The sequence below is a fragment of the Periplaneta americana genome, chromosome 15, assembly GCF_040183065.1.
Source record: "Periplaneta americana isolate PAMFEO1 chromosome 15, P.americana_PAMFEO1_priV1, whole genome shotgun sequence".
Taxonomy (NCBI): domain Eukaryota; kingdom Metazoa; phylum Arthropoda; class Insecta; order Blattodea; family Blattidae; genus Periplaneta; species Periplaneta americana.
In genome coordinates this window covers 55,798,855-55,815,894 of record NC_091131.1, presented here as the reverse complement: position 1 = coordinate 55,815,894, position 17,040 = coordinate 55,798,855, and the positions used below count along the sequence as shown (strand labels likewise).

The 17,040-nt window shown below is 35.9% G+C and overlaps 1 protein-coding gene across 3 annotated transcripts in view; it reads right to left on the bottom strand.

Moving 5' to 3' along the window:
• The window catches only part of LOC138715633 (CUGBP Elav-like family member 5), a 771,799-nt gene that overhangs the window by 736,737 nt on the left and 18,022 nt on the right, over window positions 1-17,040 (bottom strand). The window contains exon 1 of one of the 3 annotated variants that reach the window (XR_011336522.1): window positions 3,934-4,512. The exons of 1 other annotated variant lie outside the window; for it this stretch is intronic. The gene's annotated coding sequence lies outside the window, so the exon portion shown is untranslated. Of the gene's footprint in view, window positions 1-3,933; window positions 4,513-17,040 lie in introns of those variants that run through there. One more of the 3 variants, XR_011336521.1, reaches the window with a different exon arrangement.

Sequence of the window (17,040 nt, the reverse complement as noted above, 5' to 3'; positions counted from 1 at the left end):
TTGTTTAAATCCCAAAAATATTTCATAAAGAATGAGTGTTGGCATTGAAATAAGGAGAAAAAATCAGAGGATGGTTATTTGCGTCTTCCTCTTTTTAAGAACAAATTTCTTGGAATTAAGTTTCTAATAGAAGTAAAAATGTGGAGAATATTTTTGCTTTCGAACATTGAAACTACGTAACTTTTAAGCAAATATGAAACTTAATACTTTATTATTATTTTCATGGTTTTTTTATTTTATGTATAAGGGAATTATGGTTTAGATACGGGAGGATTGTAGGATAAGGGATGAAAATGTATGTCCCTATGATCCTCTGTTCTATATTGCCTTATGACGTGGTGTTGATCTAGATGACATCAAAGGGGCAATCCAGAACTTAAACTATTATTTTATTTGTATATAACTTTCATGTTATCGGAACGGGTAGAAAGCAAAATGGGAATTACGATGACGATGTTAATAATGATTTCAATATCACTATCATTATCGCAAGAAATTCATAATTTCCTTCGTAAAATCGACTGTTCTTTATTGTGCCATAATTTCCCATATTACTGGAAATTCTTCACCAAGGTCTCAATGGCGCTGTCACCCATAACACATTACAAAATATAAAACTGAGTGGTTACAGTATTAAAATAACTCCTGAAATTATGTTTGATTGTTGTAATCAGGAAAATACAGATTTTCTTAAACAGAATCCTTTGTATTTCAACATTAAAATACGTCAAAATATATCAGACAATAACAACCAACTATTATTTTACCTAGATCTTTAGATATAGTAGGAGAATGCATTTCTAAAGCAGGAAGTTACTTCCTGAACCCCGCCGGCCGGCACATGTGGGGTTGGCCCGGACTCCATCGATATTTTCCCGTAGTCAGAAACCCGCTGGTCCCCGGTCAAATGCACTCTTTTCTTATCTTTATTTATTTTTCGCGTATTTCATAAAACCAATTCGTTAACAAGCCTATATCTAAAATTGGTACATAAACACTTATCGAAATGAAATGTCTGAAGCTGAAACAACGCGTTGGGAAACAGTCAGTATTACGTGACAGGGCTATAAAAAAAAAAGAAACACAAGAATTTTCTAGATAATATGTTTTAACCCGTGTAGACGAACTTATCTCCTACACATAGCAAATAGTGACGTGGATCTTTTAATAACATTAGGATTTACGAATTATATCGCTTCAATTAAACATATTTTTAACGATATTTTAATGTAAAAAGTTCATATTTAGTATTAACATTATCCAAATAACTCTTAACGTAATATTTATGTGAATTTAGAAAGCAATCACACGTGTATCATAATACAGTTTCACAGAATATGTTTGTAAAAATATTTCACTTTATTTTGTAATGCAGGTTTATTTTATTTTATTTATTTTAAATGCAGTAGAAACTTCAACTCTAATATCTTTAAATTCCTATCTATGCTCTATACTTTCATAACACTATAATATAAAAAATACCTCGCCTATGGTGACACGTATGTGTTACAATAAAGAAACTGACACCATATCTAATTTATATTGTTTAATATTTAAACAAAAAATACAGCTAATTCACTACTAAATTCTTATCTAAATTTGTATAATAATAATAATAATAATAATAATAATAATAATAATAATAATAATAATAATAATAATAATAATATTTAACCCCTTAATGCCTGGGACACTTTTACACACACACACACTGGTTTAATATTCAAATAACTTAATTAGTTCTCTCTTTCTCAACTGATGTCACATATCGTCAAATCCAGTTTTTCTTGACAGTGTGCCATATCTATCCCAGTATGCAGTTGGAAATATATGTTTATATTATAAGTTATATGAATATAAAACCAGTATGTGCCATCTCTCTCCCAGTATGCGGAAAGGGGTTAAATTTGTTTTATCTAATTGTCATCTTGATAGCAAGATCATTGATATTTTAAGTATAGTTTATGCTTTCCATATAACAGTTTCCAAACATTTACTAATATGGTGTTTTTTTTTTGTTTTATATTCCCACAGCAACTGTAGTAATAATTCCTATTTAATTTCTTCTTCAAATAAGTAAAACTTCTCTAGTTTAGAGTTCCCTCAGCAACACAATTGAGATTTAAATTGCGATAGAGATAATTATAAACGTCCTGTAATATGAAATAAAGTAATTAATGCGTCTTCATTTGTTTCTTATTTCCATAACAATGTTTACTGTAATCAATATTCAGATCTTGAACAAAGCTGCATATTAAAATTAGAATAAATTTAACAACAGATCTTCCTTCTACTGTTTCGTGTTTTCAAAACACCTAACATTATAATTGATATTCAAAGCCTAGTACGTATCGATGTAGGATTTAGCAACAAAAACGTGTACGGTACAATGCCGCTTTCCTCGTGATCGTCCGGATTTGTGTTCGCACCCACGGGCCCCCCCTCGCTCGCGTGAGGTGCTAATTCGGGCACGCGGGGCTGTTTTATGGTTTTATGGTCTCTATTTGTCTCGCTCAACGAGATTTCCGCCACAAATCTCTCAAGAACAACGCGTGGAGGCTTATGACGAGTCGGCGTTGCCTTGACGACGGCTTAATCGACTTCTCATTGCTTGCGTCATCGCCGGAGTTGCAATTCCTTGCAAAGTTGCAAAATTAGTTTTTAATTCCTAACCTCAAATTCCAAAGCCTTATCACATGTCTACTTCAAACAAAGGCAGTCGGATTGTCTGTCTGCCTGTCTGCCTGTCTGTCATACTTATTTTTCTCTAATCGTTGTTGCATCACTGTCACATACGGTTTCCTCACGTTTCTGAGATTTGTAACCAACTGCATCGAATCACAAATCAATAATTTAAAGTCTAACAAATTAATATTTCCATATTTTATGCTATTATTTAAACACAGAAAGAGAAAAGACTGATTTGTTTTTAAGGCTAAGGGTACGTACACGTTGGAGCAACGATAAACGATAAGAGAAACGATCTAGCGACGCTTTGGTATTATCAAAGAATCAAGTGTTCATATCGGAGCAACGAGGACGCGGGAAGCGAACATTTTGTTTTATCAGTAGAAGATATTCTATGCATCCACTTAATGAAAGAAGATATATAGGAAATATCAGCTGCTAAGTTCAAGGTTAATGTAACTTAAATACGTACAAAATTGAACCCGTTTCTCATCCCAAAGATAGTATAAATTCGTTGAGTTGTGATTGGTTCTTGTGATCACATAATATATGACGAATAAATACACAACTGATCAATTTGTGAATATCTACAATAATTAATTTAACAAGCCGAAATAATAATAAATCGATTAATATTCGGATATATTGATAACCACCGGTATTTACACAGATTAATATAATCTTAATCAGAGATCATATGAACGACAAGAGCGAAGAAAATGGAACTTTTAATTTTCGTCGCTTTTATCGTGTATCTTCGCTTTTATCGTTACTCCAATATGCACACCTCAATGATAATACATGCTTCAATTCTCTCTGATATAGCATCGCTGCTTCTTTTATCGTTTATCGTCGCTCCAACGTGTACGTACCCTTAGTCACAAAATACCATTCCCTTAGTCTATCTCTTCTTATAATAAAATCTTAAACTAAAAGAAACTTGATTTATTGTGCATTGCGTAGCAAAAATTAGCTTTTCCTCATTAGGCTATACCTTAAGTTGCTATGGAGACACAGTACAAGAGAAGATTGGTTTGTTGCTAGACTTTAAATTGTGTAATTTGCGTTTATTTGTAGTTATTCACAAACCTTGGCAACTCAAGGAAATCATAGGTTAGTTTTAATAACACGAATCACATCGTAAGATGTACAAAAACGTTGGATCTGTCGTCTTCTTCGAGCTGCCCACGAGTCGACCACGTGTTCACAAGTTGAATACCATTTTTACGTTCAATTTTGCTTTACCTCAACGTATCCTTGACGACAGACGTTGTATGAAACTTTACAAGATGCCGGAAGTGACGGGTTCGAGTCTATGAGAGGGCTCCAAGTCTGGTGACAGATGGAGAATATCTTGAGGCATGAACCGCGCACAACAATACAACCATACAGCACTTCCACGCGATCGGTGTAAGAGCGGCACAAGTGACAGCACAGTCCACGCGGGAACTTATTGAGCGACGCCGAACCAACTGTGGCCGCACATCGATCGCAGGTGGGTGCTCAACACATGGCGCTCACACGCTTACCTGGGCGAGAGCTGCGACGACGTCACAACATCGAGAGGACGAGAGCCCAAGACGACGACACTCTGACCTTGACCTAACCTCACAGTAGCAGAGTCCGGGGTTCAAGTCCAAGCACGCGCGTCCTTGTGTGTGTATGTGTGTGTGTTAGTCTTCACCGACACATCCCCGTGCGCAAACTGGTCACCACCCTCTCACGATGACTGCGGGTTAAAAAAACCTGACTGGCGCTCACCCTACGCAGCCATACAACTGAACTGGCAGGCACTGGAAGGACGCTAGTGACGGCGACGCCCGCTAGATGCCTCCGTCGGCAGGCCCGTTGTCATGGCGACAGCGCGGGCCCTCCTACCATTATGTGGAGACGGGCGAGACTGCGCGTGCGTCGGCGAGAGGGAAAGAAAAAATGTACACGCAAAAAACGGGGGTGGAGGAGGGGAAGGTGGATCGGCGCGTGGTCTGACCGGAGTCCGAACCCACACGCCATGGAATGGAAATCTTCCACATCGCACTGAATACTCTGAGACGGATGCGGGTGCCTTCTATCTGCTGTCACGTTCTTACGAAAGATGATACGATGCTTCTTTAATACAACTGCTGGACTATTACACACTCTTCCCATGAGCTTGGGTTCAAATCCTAACAAATTGTGTCATGCTGATGATATTTCACTACAGACCTATAGGGAAATAAAATATAAATGTAGGCCATGTGAATTGGTTCCCTGGTTACTTATTTGGTTGTTTAATTAGCTGATTTTTAGTTGGTTGATTATATTTTTATTTTCATGATTATTTATTTGTGTATTTGGTTACTTAGCACTATGTGGCTGCTTACTTACATCTCTAATTAGTTATAGAAATAATTGCTTAGTTGTCAGCTTGGTCAGCTATTAGATTGGTTATTTAGTTTCTTGTTTTATTAGTTATTGAATTACTTATTTAGTCGTCTGTTTGATTAGTCATTGCATTAGTTATTTAGCTATTTGATTAATTATTGGATTGGTTATTTGGTTGTTCGTTTAATTAGTTACTGGAATGATTACCAACTTGTTTGTTTGACTAGTTACTAGACTTTTTATTTGTTTGATTAGTTATTGAATTGGTTATTTAGTTGTTTTGTTAGTTATTGAATTACTTACTTAGTTATCTGTTTGATCAGTTATTGGATTAGCTATTTAGTTATTTGATTAATTATTATATTGGTTATTTATTATTCTTTTGATTAGTTACTAGATTGGTTACTTATTTGTTTGTTTTTAGTTATTAGACTTGTTATTTATTTGTTTGGTTACTTATTGTATTGGTTATTTAGTTGTGTGCTTAATGAATTGTTGAATTAGTTTATTTTTGTTTCTTGTTTCAATAGTTATTTATTTGTATGTCCGCTTTCTTATTCAGTTCACTACATGATTAACTGATTATTTGGTTCTTTGTTCGATTATTTTTATCAATTATTAGAGTAAAAAATTAGCTTCCTTGATTTATTGATAAATTGAATTAATTTGTTGGTTAATTGTTCCTTTTATTTATGGTTTTATGATAGATTGGTAAGTTATTTACAGTTGCTTAGGATATAGTTTTGTTTTAGGCTGATTGATTGCTTGATTATTAGAATTACTGGTATTCTTTCGCTTAATATTGTCTATTTCTCTGATTATATGACTAAGTGATTGGCTTATTTACAGATTTTTGTCAGTTCCATTTACTGGCTGCTTGTTTATTTTCCTTGGGTGATTGCATTTATTTTATTTCATCATTTAATATGTTTGATAAAAATTGTTTCAGACCAAAGGTGTTTGTAGTTTGTGCGTGAAATCAGAATTTAATAAAAAAAAAAGTTTCGATTCCTACTTCAAAACTCAATTCGATTTAAAGATGACCTTGATAATCTCACTAAATAAAAAATAACTAATGCCAGTATTTGTCCCCTCCAAACGAAGAAATATTTATTCAAAATTCTGCAATGCTTGGGAAAAGTGGCATAAGTCAGTTTCCATAAACATTTTTTATTAATTTATTGACAACTTACGGAACATCTGCTCGCTTGGGAAAAGAGACATAAGTATTCATTACAATAATTCATACAGAAGAAAATCAAATCGACATAAACCAGTGTGAAGAGTTTTCTTCCTTTCTCCTGTAAAATTAACATTTTTGACTTGTGACACTTTTCCCGAGCACTACAAAATTATATTCTAGCAAATGCGTTGTGTTCCAAATAAGCAGCTGGGAAGTCAGAAAAACAGACCTACAAATATAACATACTGTACTTGAACCAGTATATAAATATGTGCAATTATTTTCCAGAGAATAAAAAATGGAGAGATACTCTCTGAAACGTCACATACGAACTATGACAACATATGACACATGATTAAAGGTATTCCGAAGTAAAATATTTAGTTTAATATTTAGAAACTAATGGGAACTACTAGCCATAAATAGCAAAAGAAATTCTATTCGAAGTTTACAAATTATATAAACAATAATATTTTATACCTAAATTTAATTAATAAGTTATTGTACGTCACTTGAAAACTCGATCAGTCCGTAGACCGGTATGTAAAAAAAACTACCCCAGTCCTTTATAAACATGGATTTAACGCGTTTTGTGATCACACCCTTCAACTGGCCACCCTACCCCATTACTCCCGACTTAGTTGTCTCATGAGTGAAATCTTATTGGTGTCACTTATGATGTTCCAAACTATCTTCAAACATTTTACTCAATAATAACACAGGGTTCTTTTCATATAATTAAATACAGCCGAGGCTGGTTCTGAATCTGTACGTCATTTTAAAGGCTGTGTTAATGAAATAACATCTTCACATTCCAGCATTCATATGTAAGGCCATACTGAAAGTTATACAAATATTCATCTAAAGATGAAAACTGACAATTTATACGAAAATACGCAATTCAAAATAGTAATTTATCTAACAAGTGACTGAAGAAGTGCTTTTTTTTAAGAGTTGGTTGAATTAAAGTAGTACGAGTGTATGGAGCACCCTAAAATTATGAATAAAGAAAAGCACCGTCTAGACACAAATCATGTAGGCCCACAGTTTTTCATCACTACTGAAATATTTGCAGAAAAAAAATTGATATTTTTAAAATATAGAATTATTAGTTGGTTATGAAAAATTAAACTGAAGCAACTTACTTGTAAGCACTGTATTCATAACGCTGAGAGAAGGCAGTGATTTTTGAGTTTTAATGATTGCCATAGTAACAATTTACAAACAAGATAAAATAAAAATAAACATTTGTAATTTTTGTTGTTACTTTTATTTTAATGTTTAATATAATGGGTAGTGATAACGAAGAAGATATTATTCCTAGTACTCCTTCGTAGTTGCTGAGAGACGTGTAGAAAATAGCAGGAGAACAAAACGAAAATTTACCTGTTTTTAAGGTAAAGATTTGTTGTCCAATTTATTTTCATATTCCTGAAACAAAATTACAACTGTCAATAATGATATTCTTTTGATACTTTATGGACTATGAGAAAAATTATTTTTAAGTAACAGTAACGAAAAAAAATTAACACACTCGTCTTTCTCATTGTGAACGGTGCGCCGCGCAATACGACAACTTCTTTACCAAGCCTGTAAGACACGCTGCCTACCAGCAGGCGAAGGGAACAACACGATTTTGCAATTACAACTACAAGGGAAATTAATTGCATAAGAACAACACTACACCCTCGTGGGCGCAATGTAGCTACACCAGTAATAAATGACAACACAATTTTAAAATTTTCATTATACATGTGTGTATGTATTTTTAATACTTTATTCCTCGGCATGCCCCATTACAATATGTATATTACATGCTATTATATTCTTACTCCAACGCTGTAGATTTTAGTTTACAAACTGTTGCATTTCTTAGGTTAGATAGTCAACTGTCCGAAGACAAGTCTGAACATCACAAGTGATACCAAGAAGGCACCACTTATGAGGCAGCTAGGCCAGGAGATATGAGGTAGGGTGGCCAGTTTCTTTTCCCCTCCATTACTTACATCGCCGATTAGCTACATATAACACTAATCAGACTTCAGATGCATACAAACAGTTGTTCTTCCTCTGACACATATGATTAAGTGAGACGTACTGCCTGATAATAGATGTAACTTATCAGGCAGAACCTCAATCAGGGGAATTTGGTCAAATATAGATTGTGTATGTATGTATGTATGTATGTATGTATGTATGTATGTATGTAACTACGCATGCAGGCGTGTATTTGACTCTCTTGTAATGCATCCTATAATCAGTTTATTTGTAGGTAAATAATTATAGACCATGTCCCGCGCCGTGGCGTCGTGGTCTAAGGCATCCTGCCCGGGACTCGCGTTACGGAATGCGCGTTGGTTCGAGTCCTCATGGGGGAAGAAATTTTCTCATCAAATTTCGGCCAGTGTATGGGACCGGTGCCCACCCAGCATCGTCATGCACTTGGGGAACAACGATAGGTAGCGAAATCCGGTTGCGAATGCCAGCTATAACGGCTGGGAGGATCATCGTGTTAACCACACGATACTTCCATTCAGGTTGGATGATCGTCCACCTCTGCTTCGGCATGTGGGCGTAAGGCCAGCATTCGACTGGTCGGTCTAGGCCCTTCACTGGATGTAGCGCCACGGATTATTTAATATAGACCATGGGTGTCCAAACGCCTATAGAACCAGGAGATATTGCACGTCAAGCATGCTTCGCTAAGGTCAATAAATAACCATATAAAATAGGAAAAACGACCTTAAAGAATATGCGCTGCGGGTTGCTTACGCCAGGGGTTATCTCGTAAGAGTTACAAGTGGACATCTATGATAAAGACAATGATGTGCATTGTACACTCTCTTCAGACATGAAGATCGACACCGCATAATAAACATCGCCTCTTATCAATACTTGGACCGTGGTGACAACCGTTATCGACTGTGGAGACTATCGACCATTGTTATTTTTGTTTCTTGCGCAGGTTGTATTTATAGTTTTCTCTCATCCCTTTAATACTCCTATCCATTATGCATAGTTCACTTACACTGTCCAATTACATAGTTACACTTATTAACTAGTACAGATAATTGAATACATTAACATCGGCTTCATAATCACCTCAGTGCGTGCTGTTATCCCTTGTCGCTGTGTTTACATATTTCATTAAGTGAGATATACGAGGAAACTTTTGCGATTCTGCTATAAAACAATTTTCAGCATTTCTCATACTCTCAAAGCCGAGCCGCTCGTAGGCTCCGGTTACGCAGAGAGCTTTCTATCAGTGATACGCAGTTCCACACACCATAAAAGTTGATGTACAATATTACTAAATGTAAGAAGTTGAAATATTATAATTTACTAATCCAAATTAAGGAAGGAAATAATGAAAATGTCTTAAATTGTTTCAAATATTTCCAGGACCTAATTAAGAAAGGAACAATGGAAGGAGTCCATAATCGTACCTATCTTTAAGAAGGGGGACAAGACTAACTGTAGTAACTTTCGAGGAATATCACTTTTGTTGACGTCGTACAAAATTTTGTCCAATATTCTTTTGAGAAGATTAACTCCATATGTAGATGAAATTATTGGGGATCATCAATGTGGTTTTAGGTGTAATAGATCAACTATTGACCAGGTATTTTGTATTCGACAGATAATGGAAAAAAAAATGGGAGTATAAGGGTACAGTGCATCAGATATTCATAGATTTCAAAAAGGCATATGACTCGGTTAAGAGAGAAGTTTTATATAATATTCTTATTGAATTTGGTATTCCCAAGAAACTAGTTCGATTAATTAAAATGTGACTCAGTGAAACGTACAGCAGAGTTCGTGTAGGTCAGTTTCTGTCAGAAGCGTTTTCAATTCACTGTGGGCTAAAGCAAAGAGATGCACTATCACCTTTACTTTTTAACTTTGCTCTAGAGTATGCCATTACGAAAGTCCAGGATAACAGAGAGGGTTTGGAATTGAATGGGTTACATCAGCTGCTTGTCTATGCGGATGACGTGAATATGTTAGGAGAAGATCCACAAACGATTAGGGAAAACACGGGAATTTTACTGGAAGCAAGTAAAGAAATAGGTAAAATAAATCCCGAAAAGACAAAGTATATGATTATGTCTCGTGACGAGAATATTGTACGAAATGGAAATACAAAAATTGGAAATTTATCTTTTGTAGAGGTGGAGAAGTTCAAATATCTGGTAGCAACAGTAACAAATATAAATGATACTCGGGAGGAAAATAAACACAGAATAAATATGGGAAATGCGTGTTATTATTCGGTTGAGAAACTTTTATCATCCAGTCTGCTGTCGAAAAATCTGAAAGTTAGAATTTATAAAAACAGTTATATTACCGGTTGTTCTGTATGATTGTGAAACTTGGACTCTCACTTTGAGAGAGGAACATAGATTAAGGGTGTTTCAGAATAAGGTGCTTAGGAAAATATTTGGGGCTAAGAGGGATGAAGTTACAGGAGAATGGAGAAAGTTACACAACACAGAACTGCACGCATTGTATTCTTCACCTGACATAATTATGAACATTAAGTCCAGACGTTTGAGATAGGCAGGGCATGTAGCACGTATGGGCGAATCCAGAAATGCATATAGAGTGTTAGTTGGGAGGCCGGAGAGAAAAAGACCTTTAGGGAGGCCGAGACGTAGATGGGAATATAATATTAAAATGGATTTGAGGGAGGTGGGATATGATGATAGAGAATGGATTCATTTTGCTCAGGATAGGGACCAATGGCGGGCTTATGTGAGGGCGGCAATGAACCTCCGGGTTTCTTAAAAGCCAGTAAGTAAGTAAGCAATTAAGAAAGGACTCATCTCTCACTGCAGTTTGATTGAGAATTGGAGAGGTTTTCCTGAATACTTTTTGACGTAGAATAGGTCTTTGTGCAAATCTGGTTTCGGACGGTTCGAGTGTAACGAAAAATGATGAGATTTAAAACGCTTGTAGCTCGGTCGGAAGAAAACTGCAGTGGTATCAATTATTAGTAGAGCGAGGACGTACGCGTGCTATGGCAGGTTACTTATTGAGGCCACGCGCGTGAGATAAGTGAGCAATGCGGCCGAACGTGAGATAAAATTCCAAATTCGCGCCATTTCGGCAGTCGTAACTCAGTTACCGGAGGAGCTACATGCGTGTTTTACACTCAAACGATCAGTTATGGATTTATCTACAAAAGACAAGAGCAATAATAATAAATGAATAACAGTAACATTGTGAAAATTTCAGGAAAGTGGTACAAATTTGGACTTCATTTAAACATGTCTAAATTTTACGAAGATTCAGCAATGTAAGCAGTAACATGAGCTGCTGCCAGCAAGTCAATAGGAGACAGCTATAGCAAAGAAAGCGTTTATTATAAAAAGGTGTATTTTCTGCGGATCTCTGGAAAAAGAACTAAAAAAAAGAGACTAGTGAAGTGTTTTGTGTGAAGTGTGACATTGTATGGGGCAGAAACATGGATATTACAACGAAGTAAAGAGAAACGACTAGAAGCATTTGAAATGTGGATATGGAGAAGAATGGAACGTGTGAAGTGGACAGGCTCAATAAGAAATGAAGCTGTGTTGGAAAGAGTGGGTGAAGAAAGAACAACGTTGATACTGATCACGAAGAGAAAAAGGAATTGGTTGGGTCATTGGCTGAGAAGAAACTGCCTACTGAAGGATGCACTGGAAGGAATGGTGAACGGGAGGAAAGTTCAGAGCAGAAGAAGATATAATTTGACAGACGACAATAATATATGTGAATCATATGCGGGGACTAAGAGGAAGGCAGAAAAATAAAAAGATTCTAGAATTCCGCGTTTACAGTGAAAGACCTGCCCTTGGGCATAATACGACGAATGAATGAAGTTATGATTATTATCGTAGCAGTAGTAGTAGTAGCAGTAGCAGTAGTAGTAGTAGTAGCAGTAGTAGCTGTAGTAATAGTAGCAGTAGCAGTAGTAGCTGTAGTAGTAGTAGTAGTAGTAGCTGTAGTAGTAGTAGTAGTAGTAGTAGTAGTAGCAGCTGTAGTAGTAGTAGTAGTAGTAGTAGTAGTAGCAGTAGTAGCTGTAGTAATAGTAACAGTAGTAGCTGTAGTAGTAATAGTATCAGTAACGGTAGTAGTAGCAGCAGTAGTAGTAGCAGTAGTATCAGTAGCAGTAGCAGAAGTAGCAGCAGTAATAGTAGCAGTAGCAGTAGTAGCAGCAGCTGTAGTAATAGTAGCAGTAGTAGTAGCAGCTGTAGTAATAGTAGCAGTAGTAGTAGCAGTAGCAGTAGTGGTAGCAGCTGTAGTAATAGTAGCAGTAGTAGTAGCAGCTGTAGTAATAGTAGCAGTAGTAGTAGCAGTAGCAGTAGTAGCTGTAGTAGTAATAGTAGCAGTAGCGGTAGTAGTTGCAGCAGTAGTAGTATCAGTAGCAGTATTAATAGTAGCAGTAGCAGTATTAGTAGTAGTAGCAGCAGTAGTAGCTGTAGTAATAGTAGCAGTAGTAGTAATAGTAGCAGTAGCGTTAGTAGTAGCGATAGTAGCAGTAGTAGTAGTAGCAGTAGCTATAGGAATCTAAAAGGAAACCGAAAATGTACAGTAGATCTGTCTGTTGTATCAGTGACATTATATTAGCCCTGCGTCCTCTTATAACCGGCATCACTCCGATTGAAAGGCTCACGTTGCATTCCTAATATGACAGACTGTACACATGCATGTGACTTTTGGACGTGTGCCACAGCTTCCTTATAGAGATAACCGTTTCACCAATTACATTCAGAGTTTATAACCATTGCACCAATTAGGTCCGGGGTGTATAACACGTGATCACTATGGCAACATGCGAAGCGGCTTATCTGTCTTCATAAACCTGCTCAAGAAATATTGTCAAGGAAATTGTGCGCTTTCGATAGCCAGGGTGGTAAGGAAATTGCAAGCCATCGGGTTATTACACGAGAACTCGTCTGCAAAGTTGGGCAATTAGCATACATGCTCCCTTTTTACAAGATTAGAAGCGAGGAGCACAGATATATCCGAAGCGTGCGCTGATATGGCTTTATCAAGACTGAGCTAGGGCGCGGCGAGGAGCAGATGTCCAGATTCGAGTGTCTGTGTCGGTAAAGATAACGATTTACATATCAATTATAACCATAGTTGCCATGGGGGACCTAAAACAAGAGAAGCCAGATTTGTTGTTGAAATAGGCCTATCGACTGCAACATTAACACTGAAGAAAACATTTTCTATAACAACAATTGGAAAAATGAAACAAGAAAGTTTATTTTTTTACTAAAATGCGGATTTCAACGTAAGAATAGGTAAAACATTTTTAATGCCAGTTGTTATAGAAATGTAAAACAAGAGAAGTTAATTTTGTAATATAAGAAAAGGTAAAAGATTTTAAATACCTATTATAAGACGACGTGTCATGGAAACGTAAAACAAGAGAAGTCAATTTTTCAGTACAAGAGAAGGTAAAAGATTTTAAATAGGCCTACTTATTATAACACAAGTTGTTATGGAAAAGTAAAACAAAAGAAGCCAATTTTACAACATAAGAGTACGTATACGTAAGTAAAAAATTTTTAATGCTTACTTACAAATGGCTTGTAAGAAATCTGCAGGTTCATTGCCGCCCTCACATAAGCCCGCCATCGGTTCCTATCCCGTGCAAGATTAATCCAGTCCATCAACATATCCCACCTTCCTCAAATCCATTTTAATATTATTCTTCCATATACGTATCGACTTTCCCAAACGTCTTTTTCCCTCCGACCTCCCAACTAATACTCTATATGCATTTCTGGATTCACCCATATGTGCTACATGCCCTGCCCATCTCAAACGTCTGGATTTAATTTTCCTAATTATGTCAGATAAAGAATACAATGCGTGCAATTCTGCATTGTGTAACTTTCTCCATTCTCCTGTAACTTCATCCCTCTTAGCACCAAATATTTTCCTAAGAACCTCATTCTCAAACACCCTTATTCTCTGTTCCTCTCTCAAAGTGAGAATCCAAGTTTCACACCCATACAGAGCAACCGGTAATATAACTGTTTTATAAATTTTAACTTTCAGATTTTTTGACAGCAGACTAGATGACAAAAGCTTCTCAACCGAATAATAACAGGCATTTCCCATATTTATTCTGCGTTTAATTTCCTCCCGAGTTTCATTTATATTTGTTACTATTGCTCCAAGATATTTGAATTTTTCCACCTCTTCGAAGGATAAATCTCCAATTTTTATATTTCCATTTCGTACAATATTCTGGTCATGAGGCATAATACATACTTTGTCTTTTTGGGATTTATTTCCAAACTTATCGCTTTACTTGCTTCAAGTAAAATTTCCGTGTTTTCCCTAATCGTTTGTGGATTTTCTCCTAACATATTCATGTCATCCGCATAGACAAGAAACTGATGTAACCCGTTCAATTCCAAACCCTGTCTGTTATCCTGAACTTTCCTAATGGCAAATTCTAGAGCGAAGTTAGAAAGTAAATGTGACAGTGAATCTCCTTGCTTTAGCCTGCAGTGAATTGGAAAAGCATCAGATGGAAACTGACCTATACGGACTGTGCTGTACGTTTCACTGAGACACATTTTAATTAATCTAACTAGTTTCTTGGGAATACCAAAAAAAATTAATACTTATTATAACACAAGTTGTTATTTTACTTTTGCATAACAACTTGTGTTAAAAAATGTTTAATACTTATTATAACACAAGTTGTTATGGAAAATAAAATAAGAAAGAAGTCTATATTGCAACATAAGAATAGGCAAAAGATTTTAAATACTAATTGTAACACAAGTTGTTGTTATGCAGATGTAAAACAAGAGAAGTCACTATCGATGAATGTAATGTTGAGACTTATTTCTTAACGCTAAGATTCTTTTTGTACTTCTTCATTGCGTTCTTCAGTGGAGTTCTCACTTAGAAAAACAATTTAGCCGTGGTTAAGTTACAGGAACTTAAAAAAAAAAAACAAATAAACGAAGCAGAAAGTTTATTAATGTCTCCAGGTACAATCAAGAAAATGGAATGTTAAGTACTGGGAAGACAATAACTTTGCTATGCACAGCGGAAAGGTTTGGCAAGCTCTAGAAAGCCAGTGGTAAAGTTACTTGAAAACTGCTTTAACAATCTAATTACTTACGTTTGAATGTAAAATTAAATAAATCTGAATTCTGCATTGGTATCGCCTGTTAAATAAATTTGTTATAATTTGAGTAAATTTCTTGTTGTTTCGTTAATTACAATGCAATAAATTCTACCCTCTACTGATGAAAATTTAAACATTCTGGTTAGTTCTAGTTTATCGTTTTACTTAAACGCTCATTACAATAAGAGTGTTATAAATACTCAAGCAAACATTCTCATGGGGGCAGATAAAAAAGTTAATTTTTTTCCTTCCATCATGTTAATAATGTCAAAACAAGTGCTTATACAAATTTTGGCCACTTCACCGCGATTACGAGATCGTCCAGAAAGTGATTTTCCCTAGGGTCATTTACAGAAAAAAGCACGATTTCATGGAAAGATTTATTGAAACAGATACAGCAATTGTTGCGCTATTTTTTAACCTATTCCCCGCTGAAATTAAGACATTTGTCATACCATGGGATCAATATTTGTATCCTTTTGTCGTGTTGTGCACCTCTCTGTTGATCCCACGGTATGACAAATGTCTTAATTCTGATGAGGAATATGTTGAAAAATAGCACAACAATTGCTGTATCTGTTTCAATAAATCTTTTCATGAAATTGTGCTCTTTTCTGTAAACGGCCCGAAGGAAAATAACTTTCTGGACGCCTCGTAATTGCAGTCGAGTGGCCAAAATTTGTATAAGCACTTTTTTTGACATTATTAACATGTTGTAAGAAAAAAAATTAACTTTTTATCTGCCCCCATCAGAATGTTTGCTTGTCAGTTAAAAGTAAATTCCGTAAATCTATAAATTTCATTATAAATGTATTAAATACTATTAATAGAAGAGTTTATACTGGATTACATATATCGATCATATCTCCACATATACATAATTTCACATAATGTGATACCAAATAAAAATTTCGATCGGCTCTAATGAGTAGTTTACGTCCTTACCAAATACTTGTAGTGAGCTAGCTATAAACTATTAGATGGTGATACGACCATGTTGTTTAGTCAACTGCCCGAAGACAGGTCTGAACCTCACAAGTGAGCTAGAAGGCACCACCTATGAGGCAACTAGACCAGGAGATAACGGCGTAGGGTCACCAGTTCCTTTCCCTCTCCATTGCATAGGGCCTACATCGCCGACTAGTTATATATTACACTAATCAGACTTCAGATATACACTAACAATTGTTTTTCCTCTGACACATATCGTCAAGTGAGATGTACTGCCTTTTAATAGATGTAGATATCAGCCAGAACCTCAATCAGAGGATGATACGACATAATGAAGGAATTGTGGGATGAAAATCACAGAGGAAACTTAAAGGAAATTTGTCTCCACGACTGTTTCGTCTACTACTTTTTTCTCTTTAAAATGAAACTAACAAGGAGACAACCCCACTTTGAGTCAAGATTCGTGTCGGGAAAATTTTGGGGGAAAGTATGGTAAAATTCATGACACATGTCTCGGCTTTTTTCCACATAGGCCTGGGTTCAAGAGAAAAAAATTGGAAAATTAAGAGTTAAACGACTGTAGCGTAACTACAGTATTTATTGCTGCAACGAGAAATCATGTGGCGGCGTGGCTTGGGCGGTAGCGCGTTTGACTCGAGTGTAGGCAGTGTAAGAAGTTCAGGTTCGAATCTCTTTTCGTCATCTT